Raw genomic sequence first — 20,476 nt, forward strand, 5'->3', positions numbered from 1 at the left:
ACTGCTGGGGAGTTTGTGCAAAATGTGACCAAACGCCGCTTTCAGTACTTCGCATATGTTGGGTAAAAAAAAATCGTAATTTCAAACTGCGAATACGTGCAGAGAGCCAGAATTTGGCTCCAAAATATGGCTCAGGCCTCGAAATTGCGATGTTTGGGTTATTTTGAAAACTGAAGGGGGGATTGGGACAAATGTGACCAAACGCCGCTTTCAGTACTTGGCATATATTGGGTATAAAAAAGTCGTTATTTCAAACTGTGAATACGTGCAGAGAGCCAGAATTTGGCTCTAAAATATGGCTCAGGGCCACGAAATTGGGATCTTTGGGATATTCTGAAAACTGCAGGGGAGTTTGTGTAAAATGTGACTCACTGCCATTTTCAGTACTTGGAATATGTTGGGTATAAAAATTCGTAATATCAAACTGCGAATACGTGCATAGAGCCAGAATTTGGCTCCAAAATATAGATCAGGCCTCGAAATTGGGATGTTTGGGATATTTTGAAAACTGGAGGGAGGTTTGGGACAAATGTCACCAAACGCCTCTTCCAGTACTTGCCATATGTTGGGGATAAAAAAATTCGCAATTTCAAACTGCGAATACATGCAGAGAACCAGAATTTGGCTCCAAAATATGGCTCAGGCCTCGATATTGGTATGTTTTTGATATTATGAAAACTGCAGGGGGGATTGGGACAAATGTGACCAAACGCGGCTTTCAGTACTTGGCATATGTTGGGTATAAAAGAGTCGCAATTTCAAACTGCAAATACGTTCAGAGAGTCAGAATTTGGCTTAAAAATATGGCTCAGTCCTCGATATTGGGATGTTTTTGATATTTTGAAAACTGCAGGAAGGTTTGTGACAAATGTGACCAAACGCCGCTTTCAGTACTTGGCATATGTTGGGTATAAAAAATTCGCAATTTCAAACTGCAAAAACGTTCAGAGAGTCAGAATTTGGCTCCAAAACATGGCTCAGGCCTTGAAATTGGGATAATTGGGATATTCTGAAAACTGAAGGGGAGTTTGTGCAAAATGTGACCAAACGCCGCTTTCAGTACTTCGCATATGTTGGGTAAAAAAAAATCGTAATTTCAAACAGCGAATACATGCAGAGAGCCAGAATTTGGATCTAAAATATGGCTCAGGCCGCGATATTGGGATGTTTGGGATATTTTGAAAACTGCATGGAGGTTTGGGAGAAATGTGACCAAACGCCGCTTTCAGTACTTGGCATATGTTGGGTATAAAAATACGTAATTTCAAACTGCGAATACGTGCAGAGAGCCAGAATTTGGTTTCAAAATATGGCTCTGGCCATGAAATTGGGATATTGGCGTTTTTTGAAAACTAGAGGGGAGTTTTGGCAAAATGTGACTCACTGCCGCTTTCAGGACTTGGCATATGTTGGGTATAAAAAGTCGTATTATCAAACTGCGAATACGTGCATAGAGCCAGAATTTGGCTCCAAAATATGGCTCAGGCCTTGAAATTGGGATATTTGGGATATTCTGAAAACTGCAGGGGAGTTTGTGCAAAATGTAATCAAACGTCGCTTTCAGTACTTCGCATATGTTGGGTAAAAAAAATTCGTAATTTCAAACTGTGAATACGTGCAGAGAGCCAGAATTTGGCTCCAAAATATGGCTCAGGCCTCGAAATTGCGATGTTTGGAATATATTGAAAACTGAAGGGGGGATTGGGACAAATGTGACCAAACGCCGCTTTCAGTACTTGGCATATGTTGGGTATAAAAAAGTCGTTATTTCAAACTGTGAATACGTGCAGAGAGCCAGAATTTGGCTCTAAAATATGGCTCAGGGCCACGAAATTGGGATATTTGGGATATTCTGAAAACTGCAGGGGAGTTTGTGCAAAATGTGACTCACTGCCATTTTCAGTCCTTGGCATATGTTGGGTATAAAAATTCGTAATATCAAACTGCGAATACGTGCATACAGCCAGAATTTGGCTCCAAAATATAGATCAGGCCTCGAAATTGGGATGTTTGGGATATTTTGAAAACTGGAGGGAGGTTTGGGACAAATGTGACCAAACGCCTCTTCCAGTACTTGCCATATGTTGGGGGTAAAAAAATTCGCAATTTCAAACTGCGAATACATGCAGAGAACCAGAATTTGGCTCCAAAATATGGCTCAGGCCTCGATATTGGGATGTTTTTGATATTTTGAAAACTGCAGGGGGGATTGGGACAAATGTGACCAAACGCGGTTTTCAGTACTTGGCATATGTTGGGTATAAAAAAGTCGCAATTTCAAACTGCAAATACGTTCAGAGAGTCAGAATTTGGCTTAAAAATATGGCTCAGTCCTCGATATTGGGATGTTTTTGATATTTTGAAAACTGCATGAAGGTTTGTGACAAATGTGGCCAAACGCCGCTTTCAGTACTTGGCATATGTTGGGTATAAAAAAGTCGCAATTTCAAACTGCAAATACGTTCAGAGAGTCAGAATTTGGCTCCAAAATATGGCTCAGTACTCGATATTGGGATGTTTGGGATATTTTGAAAACTGAAGGAAGGTTTGCGACAAATGTGACCAAACGCCGCTTTCAGTACTTGGCATATGTTGGGTATAAAAAATCGTAATTTCAAACTGCGAATACTTGCAGAGAGCCAGAATTTGGCTCCAAAATATGGCTCAGGTTTCGAAATTGGGATGTTTGGGATATTTTGAAAACTGATGGGGAGTTTGTGCAAAATTTGCCTCACTGCCGCGTCCAATACTTGGCATATGTTGGGTATAAAAAGTTGTAAAATCAAACTGCGAATACGTGCATAGAGCGAGAATTTGGCTCCAAAATATGGCTCAGGTATCGAAATTGGGATAATTGGGATATTTTGAAAACTGCAGGGAGGTTTGGGACAAATGTAACCAAACGCCGCTTTCAGTACTTGGAATATGTTGGGTATAAAAAGTCGTAATTTCAAACTGCGAATCAGTGCAGAGAGCCAGAATTTGGATCCAAAATATGGCTCAGGCCTCGAAATTGGGATATTTGGGATATTCTGAAAACTGCAGTGGAGTTTGTGCAAAATGTGACCAAACGCCGCTTTCAGTACTTCGCATATGTTGGGTACAAAAAATTCGTAATTTCAAACTGCGAATATGTGCAGAGAGCCAGAATTTGGCTCCAAAATATGGCTCAGGCCTCGATATTGGGATGTTTTTGATATTTTGAAAACTGCAGGGGCGATTTGGACAAATGTGACCAAACACCGCTTTCAGTACTTGGCATATGTTGGGTATAAAAAAGTCGCAATTTCAAACTGCAAATACGTGCAGAGAGCGCGAATTTGGCTCTAAAATTTGGCTCAGGCCTCGAAATTGGGATATTTGGGATATTTTGAAAACTGAAGGGAAGTTTGTGCAAAATGTGACTCACTGCTGCTTTCAGGACTTTGCATATGTTGGGTATAAAAAGTCGTAATTTCAATCTGCGAATACGTGCAGAGAGCCTATATTTGGCTCCAAAATATGGCTCAGGCCTCGAAATTGGGATATTTGGGATATTTTGAAAACTGCAGGAAGGTTTGGGACAAATATGACCAAACGCCGCTTTCCGTACTTGGCATATGTTGAGTATAAAAAAGTCGCAATTTCAAATTGAAAATACGTGCAGAGAGCCAGAATTTGGATCCAAAATTTGGCTCAGGCCTCGAAATTTAGATTTTTGGCATATTTCGAAAACTGAAGGGGAGTTTGTGCAAAATGTGACTTACTGCCGCTTTCAGGACTTCACATATGTTGGGTATAAAAAATCGTAATTTCAAACTGCGAATACGTGCATAGAGCCAGAATTTGGCTCAGGTCTCGAAATTTGGATGTTTGGGATATTTTGAGAACTGAAGGGGGGTTTGGGACAAATATGACCAAACGCCGCTTTCAGTACTTGGCATATGTTCCGTATAAAAAGTCGTAATTTCAAACTGCGAATACGTGCAGAGAGCCAGCATATTGCTCAGAAATATGGCTCAGGCCTCGATGTTGGGATGTTTGGGATATTTTGAAAACTGCAGGGAGGTTTTGGACAAATGTAGTTAAACGCCGCTTTCAGTACTTGGCATATGTTGGGTATAAAAAATCGTAATTTCAAACAGCGAATACTTGCAGAGAGCCAGAATTTGGCTCCAAAATATGGCTCAGGCCTCGAAATTGGGATGTTTGGGATATTTTGAAAACTGCTGGGGAGTTTGAGCAAAATTTGCCTCACTGCCGCGTCCAATACTTGGCATATGTTGGGTATAAAAAGTTGTAAAATCAAACTGCGAATACGTGCAGAGAGCGAGAATTTGGCTCCAAAATATGGCTCAGGTATCGAAATTGGGATAATTGGGATATTTTGAAAACTGCAGGGAGGTTTGGGACAAATGTAACCAAACGCCGCTTTCAGTACTTGGAATATGTTGGGTATAAAAAGTCGTAATTTCAAACTGCGAATCAGTGCAGAGAGCCAGAATTTGGATCCAAAATATGGCTCAGGCCTCGAAATTGGGATATTTGGGATATTCTGAAAACTGCAGTGGAGTTTGTGCAAAATGTGACCAAACGCCGCTTTCAGTACTTCGCATATGTTGGGTACAAAAAATTCGTAATTTCAAACTGCGAATACGTGCAGAGAGCCAGAATTTGGCTCCAAAATATGGCTCAGGCCTCGATATTGGGATGTTTTTGATATTTTGAAAACTGCAGGGGCGATTTGGACAAATGTGACCAAACACCGCTTTCAGTACTTGGCATATGTTGGGTATAAAAAAGTCGCAATTTCAAACTGCAAATACGTGCAGAGAGCCAGAATTTGGCTCTAAAATATGGCTCAGGCCTCGAAATTGGGATATTTGGGATATTTTGAAAACTGAAGGGAAGTTTGTGCAAAATGTGACTCACTGCTGCTTTCAGGACTTTGCATATGTTGGGTATAAAAAGTCGTAATTTCAATCTGCGAATACGTGCAGAGAGCCTATATTTGGCTCCAAAATATGGCTCAGGCCTCGAAATTGGGATATTTGGGATATTTTGAAAACTGCAGGAAGGTTTGGGACAAATATGACCAAACGCCGCTTTCCGTACTTGGCATATGTTGAGTATAAAAAAGTCGCAATTTCAAACTGAAAATACGTGCAGAGAGCCAGAATTTGGATCCAAAATTTGGCTCAGGCCTCGAAATTTAGATTTTTGGCATATTTCGAAAACTGAAGGGGAGTTTGTGCAAAATGTGACTTACTGCCGCTTTCAGGACTTCACATATGTTTGGTATAAAAAATCGTAATTTCAAACTGCGAATACGTGCATAGAGCCAGAATTTGGCTCAGGTCTCGAAATTTGGATGTTTGGGATATTTTGAGAACTGAAGGGGGGTTTGGGACAAATATGACCAAACGCCGCTTTCAGTACTTGGCATAGGTTCCGTATAAAAAGTCGTAATTTCAAACTGCGAATACGTGCAGAGAGCCAGCATATTGCTCAGAAATATGGCTCAGGCCTCGATATTGGGATGTTTGGGATATTTTGAAAACTGCAGGGAGGTTTTGGACAAATGTAGTTAAACGCCGCTTTCAGTACTTGGCATATGTTGGGTATAAAAATTCATAATTTCAAACAGCGAATACGTGCAGAGAGCCTGAATTTGGCTCTAAAATATGGCTCAGGCCTCCAAATTGGGATGTTTGGGATATTTTGAAAACTGCGGGGGAGTTTGTGCAAAATGTGACTCACTGCCGCGTTAAGTACTTGGCATATGTTGGGTATAAAAAGTTGTAAAATCAAACTGCGAATACGTGCAGAGAGCCAGAATTTGGCTCCAAAATATGGCTCAGGCCTCGAAATTGGGATATTTGGGATATTTTGAAAACTGCAGGGAGGTTTGGGACAAATGTGACTAAACGTCGCTTTCAGTACTTGGCATATATTAGGTATAAAAAAGTCGCAATTTCAAACTGCGAATACGTGCAGAGAGCCTGAATTTGGATGCAAAATATGGCTCAGGCCTCGAAATTTAGATATTTTGGATATTTCGAAAACTGCGGGGGAGTTTGTGCAAAATGTGACTCACTGCCGCTTTCAGGACTTGGCATATGTTAGGTATAAAAAGTCGTATTATCAAACTGCGAATACGTGCATAGAGCCAGAATTTGGCTCCAAAATATGGCTCAGGCCTTGAAATTAGGATATTTGGGATATTCTGAAAACTGCAGGGGAGATTGTGCAAAATGTGACCAAACGCCGCTTTCAGTACTTCGCATATGTTGGGTAAAAAAAATTCGTAATTTCAAACTGCGAATACGTGCAGAGAGCCAGAATTTGGCTCCAAAATATGGCTCAGGCCTCGAAATTGCGATGTTTGGGATATTTTGAAAACTGAAGGGGGGATTGGGACAAATGTGACCAAACGCCGCTCTCAGTACTTGGCATATGTTGGGTATAAAAAAGTCGTTATTTCAAACTGTGAATACGTGCAGAGAGCCAGAATTTGGCTCCAAAATATGGCTCAGGGCCTCGAAATTGGGATATTTGGAATTACTTTGAAAACTGCAGGGGAGTTTGTGCAAAATGTGACCAAACGCTGCTTTCAGTACTTCGCATATGTTGGGTAAAAAAAATTCGTAATTTCAAACTGCGAATACGTGCAGAGAGCCAGAATTTGGCTCTAAAATATGGCTCAGGCTTCGATATTGGGATGTTTGGGATATTTTGAAAACTACAGGGAGGTTTGGGACAAATGTGACCAAACGCCGCTTTCAGTACTTGGCATATGCTGGGTATAAAAAATCGTAATTTCAAACTGCGAATACTTGCAGAGAGCCAGAATTTGGCTCCAAAATATGGCTCAGGCCTCGAAATTGGGATGTTTGGGATATTATGAAAACTGCAGGGGAGTTTGTGCAAAATGTGACTCACTGCCGCGTCCAATACTTGGCATATGTTGGGTATAAAAAGTTGTAAAATCAAACTGCGAATACGTGCAGAGAGCGAGAATTTGGCTCCAAAATATGGCTCAGGTATCGAAATTGGGATAATTGGGATATTTTGAAAACTGCAGGGAGGTTTGGGACAAATGTAACCAAACGCCGCTTTCAGTACTTGGAATATGTTGGGTATAAAAAGTCGTAATTTCAAACTGCGAATCAGTGCAGAGAGCCAGAATTTGGATCCAAAATATGGCTCAGGCCTCGAAATTGGGATATTTGGGATATTCTGAAAACTGCAGTGGAGTTTGTGCAAAATGTGACCAAACGCCGCTTTCAGTACTTCGCATATGTTGGGTACAAAAAATTCATAATTTCAAACTGCGAATACGTGCAGAGAGCCAGAATTTGGCTCCAAAATATGGCTCAGGCCTCGATATTGGGATGTTTTTGATATTTTGAAAACTGCAGGGGCGATTGGGACAAATGTGACCAAACACCGCTTTCAGTACTTGGCATATGTTGGGTATAAAAAAGTCGCAATTTCAAACTGCAAATACGTGCAGAGTGCCAGAATTTGGCTCTAAAATATGGCTCAGGCCTCGAAATTGGGATATTTGGGATATTTTGAAAACTGAAGGGAAGTTTGTGCAAAATGTGACTCACTGCTGCTTTCAGGACTTTGCATATGTTGGGAATAAAAAGTCGTAATTTCAATCTGCGAATACGTGCAGAGAGCCTATATTTGGCTCCAAAATATGGCTCAGGCCTCGAAATTGGGATATTTGGGATATTTTGAAAACTGCAGGAAGGTTTGGGACAAATATGACCAAACGCCGCTTTCCGTACTTGGCATATGTTGAGTATAAAAAAGTCGCAATTTCAAACTGAAAAATACGTGCAGAGAGCCAGAATTTGGATCCAAAATTTGGCTCAGGCCTCGAAATTGGGATATTTGGCATATTTCGAAAACTGAAGGGGAGTTTGTGCAAAATGTGACTTACTGCCGCTTTCAGGACTTCACATATGTTGGGTATAAAAAATCGTAATTTCAAACTGCGAATACGTGCATAGAGCCAGAATTTGGCTCAGGTCTCGAAATTTGGATGTTTGGGATATTTTGAGAACTGAAGGGGGGTTTGGGACAAATATGACCAAACGCCGCTTTCAGTACTTGGCATATGTTCCGTATAAAAAGTCGTATTATCAAACTGCGAATACGTGCATAGAGCCAGAATTTGGCTCCAAAATATGGCTCAGGCCTTGAAATTGGGATATTTGGGATATTCTGAAAACTGCAGGGGAGATTGTGCAAAATGTGACCAAACGCCGCTTTCAGTACTTCGCATATGTTGGGTAAAAAAAATTCGTAATTTCAAACTGCGAATACGTGCAGAGAGCCAGAATTTGGCTCCAAAATATGGCTCAGGCCTCGAAATTGCGATGTTTGGGATATTTTGAAAACTGAAGGGGGGATTGGCACAAATGTGACCAAACGCCGCTTTCAGTACTTGGCATATGTTGGGTATAAAAAAGTCGTTATTTCAAACTGTGAATACGTGCAGAGAGCCAGAATTTGGCTCCAAAATATGGCTCAGGGCCTCGAAATTGGGATATTTGGAATTACTTTGAAAACTGCAGGGGAGTTTGTGCAAAATGTGACCAAACGCTGCTTTCAGTACTTCGCATATGTTGGGTAAAAAAAATTCGTAATTTCAAACTGCGAATACGTGCAGAGAGCCAGAATTTGGCTCTAAAATATGGCTCAGGCTTCGATATTGGGATGTTTGGGATATTTTGAAAACTGCAGGGAGGTTTGGGACAAATTGTGACCAAACGCCGCTTTCAGTACTTGGCATATGTTGGGTATAAAAAGATGTAATTTCAAACTGCGAATACGTGCAGTGAGCCAGAATTTGGTTTTAAAATATGGCTCTGGCCATGAAATTGAGTTATTGGCGTTATTTTGAAAACTGGAGGGGAGTTTGGGCAAAATGTGACTCACTGCCGCTTTCAGGACTTGGCATATGTTGGGTATAAAAAGTTGTATTATCAAACTGCGAATACGTGCATAGAGCCAGAATTTGACTCCAAAATATGGCTCAGGCCTTGAAATTGGGATATTCTGAAAACTGCAGGGGAGTTTGTGCAAAATGTGACTCATTGCCACTTTCAGCACTTGGGGATATGTTGGGTATAAAAAGTCGTATTTTTAAACTGAGAAGATGTGCACAGAGCCAGAATTTAGCTCCAAAATATGGCTCAGGCCTCGAAATTATGACGTTTTGGATATTTTGAAAACTGCAGGGGAGTTTGTGCTAAATGTGACTCATTGCCGCTTTCAGTACTTGGCATGTGTTGGGTATAATAAGTCATAATTTCAAACTGGGAATACGTGCAGAGAGCCAGAATTTGGCTGCAAAATATGGCTCAGGCCTCGATATTGGGATGTTTTTGATATTTTGAAAACTGCAGGGAAGATTGGGACAAATGTGACCAAACGCCGCTTTCAGTACTTGGCATATGTTGGGTATAAAAAATCGTAATTTCAAACTGCGAATACTTGCAGAGAGCCAGAATTTGGCTCCAAAATATGGCTCAGGCCTCGAAATTGGGATGTTTGGGATATTATGAAAACTGCAGGGGAGTTTGTGCAAAATGTGACTCACTGCCGCGTCCAATACTTGGCATATGTTGGGTATAAAAAGTTGTAAAATCAAACTGCGAATACGTGCAGAGAGCGAGAATTTGGCTCCAAAATATGGCTCAGGTATCGAAATTGGGATAATTGGGATATTTTGAAAACTGCAGGGAGGTTTGGGACATATGTAACCAAACGCCGCTTTCAGTACTTGGAAAATGTTGGGTATAAAAATTCGTAATTTCAAACTGCGAATCAGTGCAGAGAGCCAGAATTTGGATCCAAAATATGGCTCAGGCCTCGAAATTGGGATATTTGGGATATTCTGAAAACTGCAGTGGAGTTTGTGCAAAATGTGACCAAACGCCGCTTTCAGTACTTCGCATATGTTGGGTACAAAAAATTCGTAATTTCAAACTGCGAATACGTGCAGAGAGCCAGAATTTGGCTCCAAAATATGGCTCAGGCCTCGTTATTGGGATGTTTTTGATATTTTGAAAACTGCAGGGGCGATTTGGACAAATGTGACCAAACACCGCTTTCAGTACTTGGCATATGTTGGGTATAAAAAAGTCGCAATTTCAAACTGCAAATACGTGCAGAGAGCCAGAATTTGGCTCTAAAATATGGCTCAGGCCTCGAAATTGGGATATTTGGGATATTTTGAAAACTGAAGGGAAGTTTGTGCAAAATGTGACTCACTGCTGCTTTCAGGACTTTGCATATGTTGGGTATAAAAATTCGTAATTTCAATCTGCGAATACGTGCAGAGAGCCTATATTTGGCTCCAAAATATGGCTCAGGCCTCGAAATTGGGATATTTGGGATATTTTGAAAACTGCAGGAAGGTTTGGGACAAATATGACCAAACGCCGCTTTCCGTACTTGGCATATGTTGAGTATAAAAAAGTCGCAATTTCAAACTGAAAATACGTGCAGAGAGCCAGAATTTAGATCCAAAATTTGGCTCAGGCCTCGAAATTGGGATATTTGGCATATTTCGAAAACTGAAGGGGAGTTTGTGCAAAATGTGACTTACTGCCGCTTTCAGGACTTCACATATGTTGGGTATAAAAAATCGTAATTTCAAACTGCGAATACGTGCATAGAGCCAGAATTTGGCTCAGGTCTCGAAATTTGGATGTTTGGGATATTTTGAGAACTGAAGGGGGGTTTGGGACAAATATGACCAAACGCCGCTTTCAGTACTTGGCATATGTTCCGTATAAAAAGTTGTAATTTCAAACTGCGAATACGTGCAGAGAGCCAGCATATTGCTCAGAAATATGGCTCAGGCCTCGATATTGGGATGTTTGGGATATTTTGAAAACTGCAGGGAGGTTTTGGACAAATGTTGTTAAACACCGCTTTCAGTACTTGGCATATGTTGGGTATAAAAATTCGTTATTTCAAACAGCGAATACGTGCAGAGAGCCTGAATTTGGCTCCAAAATATGGCTCAGGCCTCCAAATTGGGATGTTTGGGATATTTTGAAAACTGCAGGGGAGTTTGTGCAAAATGTGACTCACTGCCGCGTCCAGTACTTGGCATATGTTGGGTATAAAAAGTTGTAAAATCAAACTGCGAATACGTGCAGAGAGCCAGAATTTGGATCCAAAAAATGGCTCAGGCCTCGAAATTGGGATATTTGGGATATTCTGAAAACTGCAGTGGAGTTTGTGCAAAATGTGACCAAACGCCGCTTTCAGTACTTCGCATATGTTGGGTACAAAAAATTCGTAATTTCAAACTGCGAATACGTGCAGAGAGCCAGAATTTGGCTCCAAAATATGGCTCAGGCCTCGATATTGGGATGTTTTTGATATTTTGAAAACTGCAGGGGCGATTGGGACAAATGTGACCAAACACCGCTTTCAGTACTTGGCATATGTTGGGTATAAAAAAGTCGCAATTTCAAACTGCAAATACGTGCAGAGTGCCAGAATTTGGCTCTAAAATATGGCTCAGGCCTCGAAATTGGGATATTTGGGATATTTTGAAAACTGAAGGGAAGTTTGTGCAAAATGTGACTCACTGCTGCTTTCAGGACTTTGCATATGTTGGGAATAAAAAGTCGCAATTTCAATCTGCGAATACGTGCAGAGAGCCTATATTTGGCTCCAAAATATGGCTCAGGCCTCCAAATTGGGATGTTTGGGATATTTTGAAAACTGCAGGGGAGTTTGTGCAAAATGTGACTCACTGCCGCGTCCAGTACTTGGCATATGTTGGGTATAAAAAGTTGTAAAATCAAACTGCGAATTGGTGCAGAGAGCCAGAATTTGGCTCCAAAATATGGCTCAGGCCTCGAAATTGGGATATTTGGGATATTTTGAAAACTGCAGGGAGGTTTGGGACAAATGTGACTAAACGTCGCTTTCAGTACTTGGCATATGTTAAGTATAAAAAAGTCGCAATTTCAAACTGCGAATACGTGCAGAGAGCCCGAATTTGGATGCAAAATATGGCTCAGGCCTCGAAATTTAGATATTTTGGATATTTCGAAAACTGCGGTGGAGTTTGTGCAAAATGTGACTCACTGCCGCTTTCAGGACTTGGCATATGTTAGGTATAAAAAGTCGTATTATCAAACTGCAAATACGTGCATAGAGCCAGAATTTGGCTCCAAAATATGGCTCAGGCCTTGAAATTGGGATATTTGGGATATTCTGAAAACTGCAGGGGAGATTGTGCAAAATGTGACCAAACGCCGCTTTCAGTACTTCGCATATGTTGGGTAAAAAAAATTCGAAATTTCAAACTGCGAATACGTGCAGAGAGCCAGAATTTGGCTCCAAAATATGGCTCAGGCCTCGAAATTGCGATGTTTGGGATATTTTGAAAACTGAAGGGGGGATTGGGACAAATGTGACCAAACGCCGCTTTCAGTACTTGGCATATGTTGGGTATAAAAAAGTCGTTATTTCAAACTGTGAATACGTGCAGAGAGCCAGAATTTGGCTCCAAAATATGGCTCAGGGCCTCGAAATTGGGATATTTGGAATTACTTTGAAAACTGCAGGGGAGTTTGTGCAAAATGTGACCAAACGCTGCTTTCAGTACTTCGCATATGTTGGGTAAAAAAAATTCGTAATTTCAAACTGCGAATACGTGCAGAGAGCCAGAATTTGGCTCTAAAATATGGCTCAGGCTTCGATATTGGGATGTTTGGGATATTTTGAAAACTGCAGGGAGGTTTGGGACAAATTGTGACCAAACGCCGCTTTCAGTACTTGGCATATGTTGGGTATAAAAAGATGTAATTTCAAACTGCGAATACGTGCAGTGAGCCAGAATTTGGTTTTAAAATATGGCTCTGGCCATGAAATTGAGTTATTGGCGTTATTTTGAAAACTGGAGGGGAGTTTGGGCAAAATGTGACTCACTGCCGCTTTCAGGACTTGGCATATGTTGGGTATAAAAAGTTGTATTATCAAACTGCGAATACGTGCATAGAGCCAGAATTTGACTCCAAAATATGGTTCAGGCCTTGAAATTGGGATATTCTGAAAACTGCAGGGGAGTTTGTGCAAAATGTGACTCATTGCCACTTTCAGCACTTGGGGATATGTTGGGTATAAAAAGTCGTATTTTTAAACTGAGAAGATGTGCACAGAGCCAGAATTTAGCTCCAAAATATGGCTCAGGCCTCGAAATTATGATGTTTTGGATATTTTGAAAACTGCAGGGGAGTTTGTGCTAAATGTGACTCATTGTCGCTTTCAGTACTTGGCATATGTTGGGTATAATAAGTCATAATTTCAAACTGGGAATACGTGCAGAGAGCCAGAATTTGGCTGCAAAATATGGCTCAGGCCTCGATATTGGGATGTTTTTGATATTTTGAAAACTGCAGGGAAGATTGGGACAAATGTGACCAAACGCCGCTTTCAGTACTTGGCATATGTTGGGTATAAAAAATCGTAATTTCAAACTGCGAATACTTGCAGAGAGCCAGAATTTGGCTCCAAAATATGGCTCAGGCCTCGAAATTGGGATGTTTGGGATATTATGAAAACTGCAGGGGAGTTTGTGCAAAATGTGACTCACTGCCGCGTCCAATACTTGGCATATGTTGGGTATAAAAAGTTGTAAAATCAAACTGCGAATACGTGCAGAGAGCGAGAATTTGGCTCCAAAATATGGCTCAGGTATCGAAATTGGGATAATTGGGATATTTTGAAAACTGCAGGGAGGTTTGGGACATATGTAACCAAACGCCGCTTTCAGTACTTGGAAAATGTTGGGTATAAAAAGTCGTAATTTCAAACTGCGAATCAGTGCAGAGAGCCAGAATTTGGATCCAAAATATGGCTCAGGCCTCGAAATTGGGATATTTGGGATATTCTGAAAACTGCAGTGGAGTTTGTGCAAAATGTGACCAAACGCCGCTTTCAGTACTTCGCATATGTTGGGTACAAAAAATTCGTAATTTCAAACTGCGAATACGTGCAGAGAGCCAGAATTTGGCTCCAAAATATGGCTCAGGCCTCGTTATTGGGATGTTTTTGATATTTTGAAAACTGCAGGGGCGATTTGGACAAATGTGACCAAACACCGCTTTCAGTACTTGGCATATGTTGGGTATAAAAAAGTCGCAATTTCAAACTGCAAATACGTGCAGAGAGCCAGAATTTGGCTCTAAAATATGGCTCAGGCCTCGAAATTGGGATATTTGGGATATTTTGAAAACTGAAGGGAAGTTTGTGCAAAATGTGACTCACTGCTGCTTTCAGGACTTTGCATATGTTGGGTATAAAAAGTCGTAATTTCAATCTGCGAATACGTGCAGAGAGCCTATATTTGGCTCCAAAATATGGCTCAGGCCTCGAAATTGGGATATTTGGGATATTTTGAAAACTGCAGGAAGGTTTGGGACAAATATGACCAAACGCCGCTTTCCGTACTTGGCATATGTTGAGTATAAAAAAGTCGCAATTTCAAACTGAAAATACGTGCAGAGAGCCAGAATTTAGATCCAAAATTTGGCTCAGGCCTCGAAATTGGGATATTTGGCATATTTCGAAAACTGAAGGGGAGTTTGTGCAAAATGTGACTTACTGCCGCTTTCAGGACTTCACATATGTTGGGTATAAAAAATTGTAATTTCAAACTGCGAATACGTGCATAGAGCCTGAATTTGGCTCAGGTCTCGAAATTTGGATGTTTGGGATATTTTGAGAACTGAAGGGGGGTTTGGGACAAATATGACCAAACGCCGCTTTCAGTACTTGGCATATGTTCCGTATAAAAAGTCGTAATTTCAAACTGCGAATACGTGCAGAGAGCCAGCATATTGCTCAGAAATATGACTCAGGCCTCGATATTGGGATGTTTGGGATATTTTGAAAACTGCAGGGAGGTTTTGGACAAATGTAGTTAAACGCCGCTTTCAGTACTTGGCATATGTTGGGTATAAAAATTCGTTATTTCAAACAGCGAATACGTGCAGAGAGCCTGAATTTGGCTCCAAAATATGGCTCAGGCCTCCAAATTGGGATGTTTGGGATATTTTGAAAACTGCAGGGGAGTTTGTGCAAAATGTGACTCACTGCCGCGTCCAGTACTTGGCATATGTTGGGTATAAAAAGTTGTAAAATCAAACTGGGAATACGTGCAGAGAGCCAGAATTTGGCTCCAAAATATGGCTCAGGCCTCGAAATTGGGATATTTGGGATATTTTAAAAACTGCAGGGAGGTTTGGGACAAATGTGACTAAACGTCGCTTTCAGTACTTGGCATATGTTAAGTATAAAAAAGTCGCAATTTCAAACTGCGAATACGTGCAGAGAGCCCGAATTTGGATGCAAAATATGGCTCAGGCCTCGAAATTTAGATATTTTGGATATTTCGAAAACTGCGGGGGAGTTTGTGCTAAATGTGACTCACTGCCGCTTTCAGGACTTGGCATATGTTAGGTATAAAAAGTCGTATTATCAAACTGCGAATACGTGCATAGAGCCAGAATTTGGCTCCAAAATATGGCTCAGGCCTTGAAATTGGGATATTTGGGATATTCTGAAAACTGCAGGGGAGATTGTGCAAAATGTGACCAAACGCCGCTTTCAGTACTTCGCATATGTTGGGTAAAAAAAATTCGTAATTTCAAACTGCGAATACGTGCAGAGAGCCAGAATTTGGCTCCAAAATATGGCTCAGGCCTCGAAATTGCGATGTTTGGGATATTTTGAAAACTGAAGGGGGGATTGGGACAAATGTGACCAAACGCCGCTTTCAGTACTTGGCATATGTTGGGTATAAAAAAGTCGTTATTTCAAACTGTGAATACGTGCAGAGAGCCAGAATTTGGCTCCAAAATATGGCTCAGGGCCTCGAAATTGGGATATTTGGAATTACTTTGAAAACTGCAGGGGAGTTTGTGCAAAATGTGACCAAACGCTGCTTTCAGTACTTCGCATATGTTGGGTAAAAAAAATTCGTAATTTCAAACTGCGAATACGTGCAGAGAGCCAGAATTTGGCTCTAAAATATGGCTCAGGCTTCGATATTGGGATGTTTGGGATATTTTGAAAACTGCAGGGAGGTTTGGGACAAATGTGACCAAACGCCGCTTTCAGTACTTGGCATATATTGGGTATAAAAAGATGTAATTTCAAACTGCGAATACGTGCAGTGAGCCAGAATTTGGTTTTAAAATATGGCTCTGGCCATGAAATTGGGTTATTGGCGTTATTTTGAAAACTGGAGGGGAGTTTGGGCAAAATGTGACTCACTGCCGCTTTCAGGACTTGGCATATGTTGGGTATAAAAAGTTGTATTATCAAACTGCGAATACGTGCTTAGAGCCAGAATTTGGCTCCAAAATATGGCTCAGGCCTTGAAATTGGGATATTCTGAAAACTGCAGGGGAGTTTGTGCAAAATGTGACTCATTGCCACTTTCAGCACTTGGGGATATGTTGGGTATAAAAAGTCGTATTTTTAAACTGAGAAGATGTGCACAGAGCCAGAATTTAGCTCCAAAATATGGCTCAGGCCTCGAAATTATGAGGTTTTGGATATTTTGAAAACTGCAGGGGAGTTTGTGCTAAATGTGACTCATTGCCGCTTTCAGTACTTGGCATATGTTGGGTATAATAAGTCATAATTTCAAACTGGGAATACGTGCAGAGAGCCAGAATTTGGCTGCAAAATATGGCTCAGGCCTCGATATTGGGATGTTTTTGATATTTTGAAAACTGCAGGGAAGATTGGGACAAATGTGACCAAACGCCTCTTCCAGTACTTGCCATATGTTGGGGATAAAAAAAATCGCAATTTCAAACTGCGAATACATGCAGAGAACCAAAATTTGGCTCCAAAATATGGCTCAGTCCTCGATATTGGGATGTTTTTGATATTTTGAAAACTGCAGGAAGGTTTGTGACAAATGTGACCAAACGCCGCTTTCAGTACTTGGCATATGTTGGGGATAAAAAAGTTCTCAATTTCAAACTGCGAATACATGCAGAGAGCCAGAATTTGGCTCCAAAATATGGCTCAGGCCTCGAAATTGGGATGTTTGGGATATTTTGAAAACTGCAGGGGAGTTTGTGCAAAATGTGACTCATTGCCGCTTTCAGTACTTGGAGTATGTTGGGTATTAAATGTCGTATTTTTAAATTGAGAAGACGTGCAGAGAGCCAGAATTTAGCTCCAAAATATTGCTCAGGCCTCGAAATTATGATGTTTGGGATATTTTTGAAAACTGCAGGGGAGTTTGTGCAAAATGTGACTCATTGCTGCTTTCAGTTCTTGGCATATGTTGGGTATAATAAGTCATAATTTCAAACTGCGAATACGTGCAGAGAGCCAGAATTTGGCTGCAAATTATGGCTCAGGCCTCGATATTGGGATGTTTTTGATATTTTGAAAACTGCAGGGGGGATTGGGACAAATGTGACCAAACGCGGCTTTCAGTACTTGGCATATGTTGGGTATAAAAAAGTCGCAATTTCAAACTGCAAATACGTTCAGAGAGTCAGAATTTGGCTCCAAAATATGGCTCAGTACTCGATATTGGGATGTTTGGGATATTTTGAAAACTGAAGGAAGGTTTGCGACAAATGTGACCAAACGCCGCTTTCAGTACTTGGCATATGTTGGGTATAAAAAATCGTAATTTCAAACTGCGAATACTTGCAGAGAGCCAGAATTTGGCTCCAAAATATGGCTCAGACCTCGAAATTGGGATAATTGGGATATTTTGAAAACTGTAGGAAGGTTTGGGACAAATGTAACCAAACGCCGCTTTCAGTACTTGGAATATGTTGGGGAATTTCAAACTGCGAATAAGTGCAGAGAGACAGAATATGGATCCAAAATATGGCTCAGGCCTTGAAATTGGGATATTTGGGATATTCTGAAAACTGCAGTGGAGTTTGTGCAAAATGTGACCAAACGCCGCTTTCAGTACTTCGCATATGTTGGGTACAAAAAATTCGTAATTTCAAACTGCGAATACCTGCAGAGAGCCAGACTTTGGTTTCAAGATATGGCTCTGGCCATGAAATTGGGATATTGGCGTTATTTTGAAAACTGGAGGGGAGTTTGGGCAAAATGTGACTCACTGCCGCTTTCAGGACTTGGCATATGTTGGGTATAAAAAGTCGTATTATCAAACTGCGAATACGTGCATAGAGCCAGAATTTGGCTCCAAAATATGGCTCAGGCTTTGAAATTGGGATATTCTGAAAACTGCAGGGGAGTTTGTGCAAAATGTGACTCATTGCCGCTTTCAGCACTTGGGGATATGTTGGGTATAAAAAGTCGTATTTTTAAACTGAGAAGATGTGCACAGACCCATAATTTAGCTCCAAAATTTGGCTCAGGCCTCGAAATTATGATGTTTGGGATATTTTGAAAACTGCAGGGGAGTTTGTGCAAAATGTGACTCATTGCCGCTTTCAGTACTTGGCATATGTTGGGTATAATAAGTCATAATTTCAAACTGCGAATACGTGCAGAGAGCCAGAATTTGGCTGCAAAATATGGCTCAGGCCTCGATATTGGGATGTTTTTGATATTTTGAAAACTGCAGGTGGGATTGGGACAAATGTGACCAAACGCCGCTTTCAGTACTTGGCATATGTTGGGTATAAAAAATCGTAATTTCAAACTGCGAATACTTGCAGAGAGCCAGAATTTGGCTGCAAAATATGTCTCAGGCCTCGAAATTGGGATGTTTGGGATATTATGAAAACTGCAGGGGAGTTTGTGCAAAATGTGACTCACTGCCGCGTCCAGTACTTGGCATATGTTGGGTATAAAAAGTTGTAAAATCAAACTGCGAATACGTGCAGAGCCAGAATTTGGCTCCAAAATATGGCTCAGGCCTCGAAATTGGGATATTTGGGATATTTGGAAAACTGCAGGGAGGTTTGGGACAAATGTGACTAAACGCCGCTTTCAGTACTTGGCATATGTTAAGTATAAAAAGTCGCAATTTCAAACTGCGAATACGTCCAGAGAGCCCGAATTTGCATGCAAAATATGGCTCAGGCCTCGAAATTTAGATTTTTTGGATATTTCGAAAACTGCGGGGGAGTTTGTTCAAAATGTGACTCACTGCCGCTTTCAGGACTTGGCATATGTTGGGTATAAAAAGTTGTATTATCAAACTGCGAATACGTGCATAGAGCCAGAATTTGGCTCCAAAATATGGCTCAGGCCTTGAAATTGGGATATTTAGGATATTCTGAAAACTGCAGGGGAGTTTGTGCAAAATGTGACCAAACGCCGCTTTCAGTACTTCGCATATGTTGGGTAAAAAAAAATCGTAATTTCAAACTGCGAATACGTGCAGAGACCCAGAATTTGGCTCTAAAATATGGCTCAGGCCGCGATATTGGGATGTTTGGGATATTTTGAAAACTGCAGGGAGGTTTGGGACAAATGTGACCAAACTCCGCTTTCAGTACTTGGCATATGTTGGGTATAAAAAGACGTAATATCAAACTGCGAATACGTGCAGAGAGCCAGAATTTGGTTTCAAAATATGGCTCTGGCCATGAAATTGGGATATTGGCATTATTTTGAAAACTGGAGGGGAGTTTGGGCAAAATGTGACTCACTGCCGCTCCAGGACTTGGCATATGTTGGGTATAAAAAGTCGTATTATCAAACTGCGAATACGTGCATAGAGCCAGAATTTGGCTCCAAAATATGGCTCAGGCCTTGAAATTGGGATATTCTGAAAACTGCAGGGGAGTTTGTGCAAAATGTGACTCATTGCCGCTTTCAGCACTTGGGGATATGTTGGGTATAAAAAGTCGTATTTTTAAACTGAGAAGATGTGCACAGAGCCCGAATTTAGCTCCAAAATATGGCTCAGGCCTCGAAATTATGATGTTTGGGATATTTTGAAAACTGCAGGGGAGTTTGTGCAAAATGTGACTCATTGCCGCTTTCAGTGCTTGGCATATGTTGGGTATAATAAGTCATAATTTCAAACTGCGAATACGTGCAGAGAGCCAGAATTTGGCTGCAAAATATGGCTCAGGCCTCGATATTGGGATGTTTTTGATATTTTGAAAACTGCAGGGGGGATTGGGACAAATGTGACCAAACGCCGCTTTCAGTACTTGGCATATGTTGGGTATAAAAAATCGTAATTTCAAACTGCGAATACTTGCAGAGAGCCAGAATTTGGCTCCAAAATATGGCTCAGGCCTCGAAATTGGGATGTTTGGGATATTATGAAAACTGCAGGGGAGTTTGTGCAAAATGTGACTCACTGCCGCGTCCAGTACTTGTCATATGTTGGGTATAAAAAGTTGTAAAATCAAACTGCGAATACGTGCAGAGAGCCAGAATTTGGCTCCAAAATATGGCTCAGGCCTCGAAATTGGGATATTTGGGATATTTTGAAAACTGCAGGGAGGTTTGGGACAAATGTGACTAAACG

Source organism: Procambarus clarkii, chromosome 31 (genome assembly GCF_040958095.1).
Source record: "Procambarus clarkii isolate CNS0578487 chromosome 31, FALCON_Pclarkii_2.0, whole genome shotgun sequence".
Lineage (NCBI taxonomy): Eukaryota > Metazoa > Arthropoda > Malacostraca > Decapoda > Cambaridae > Procambarus > Procambarus clarkii.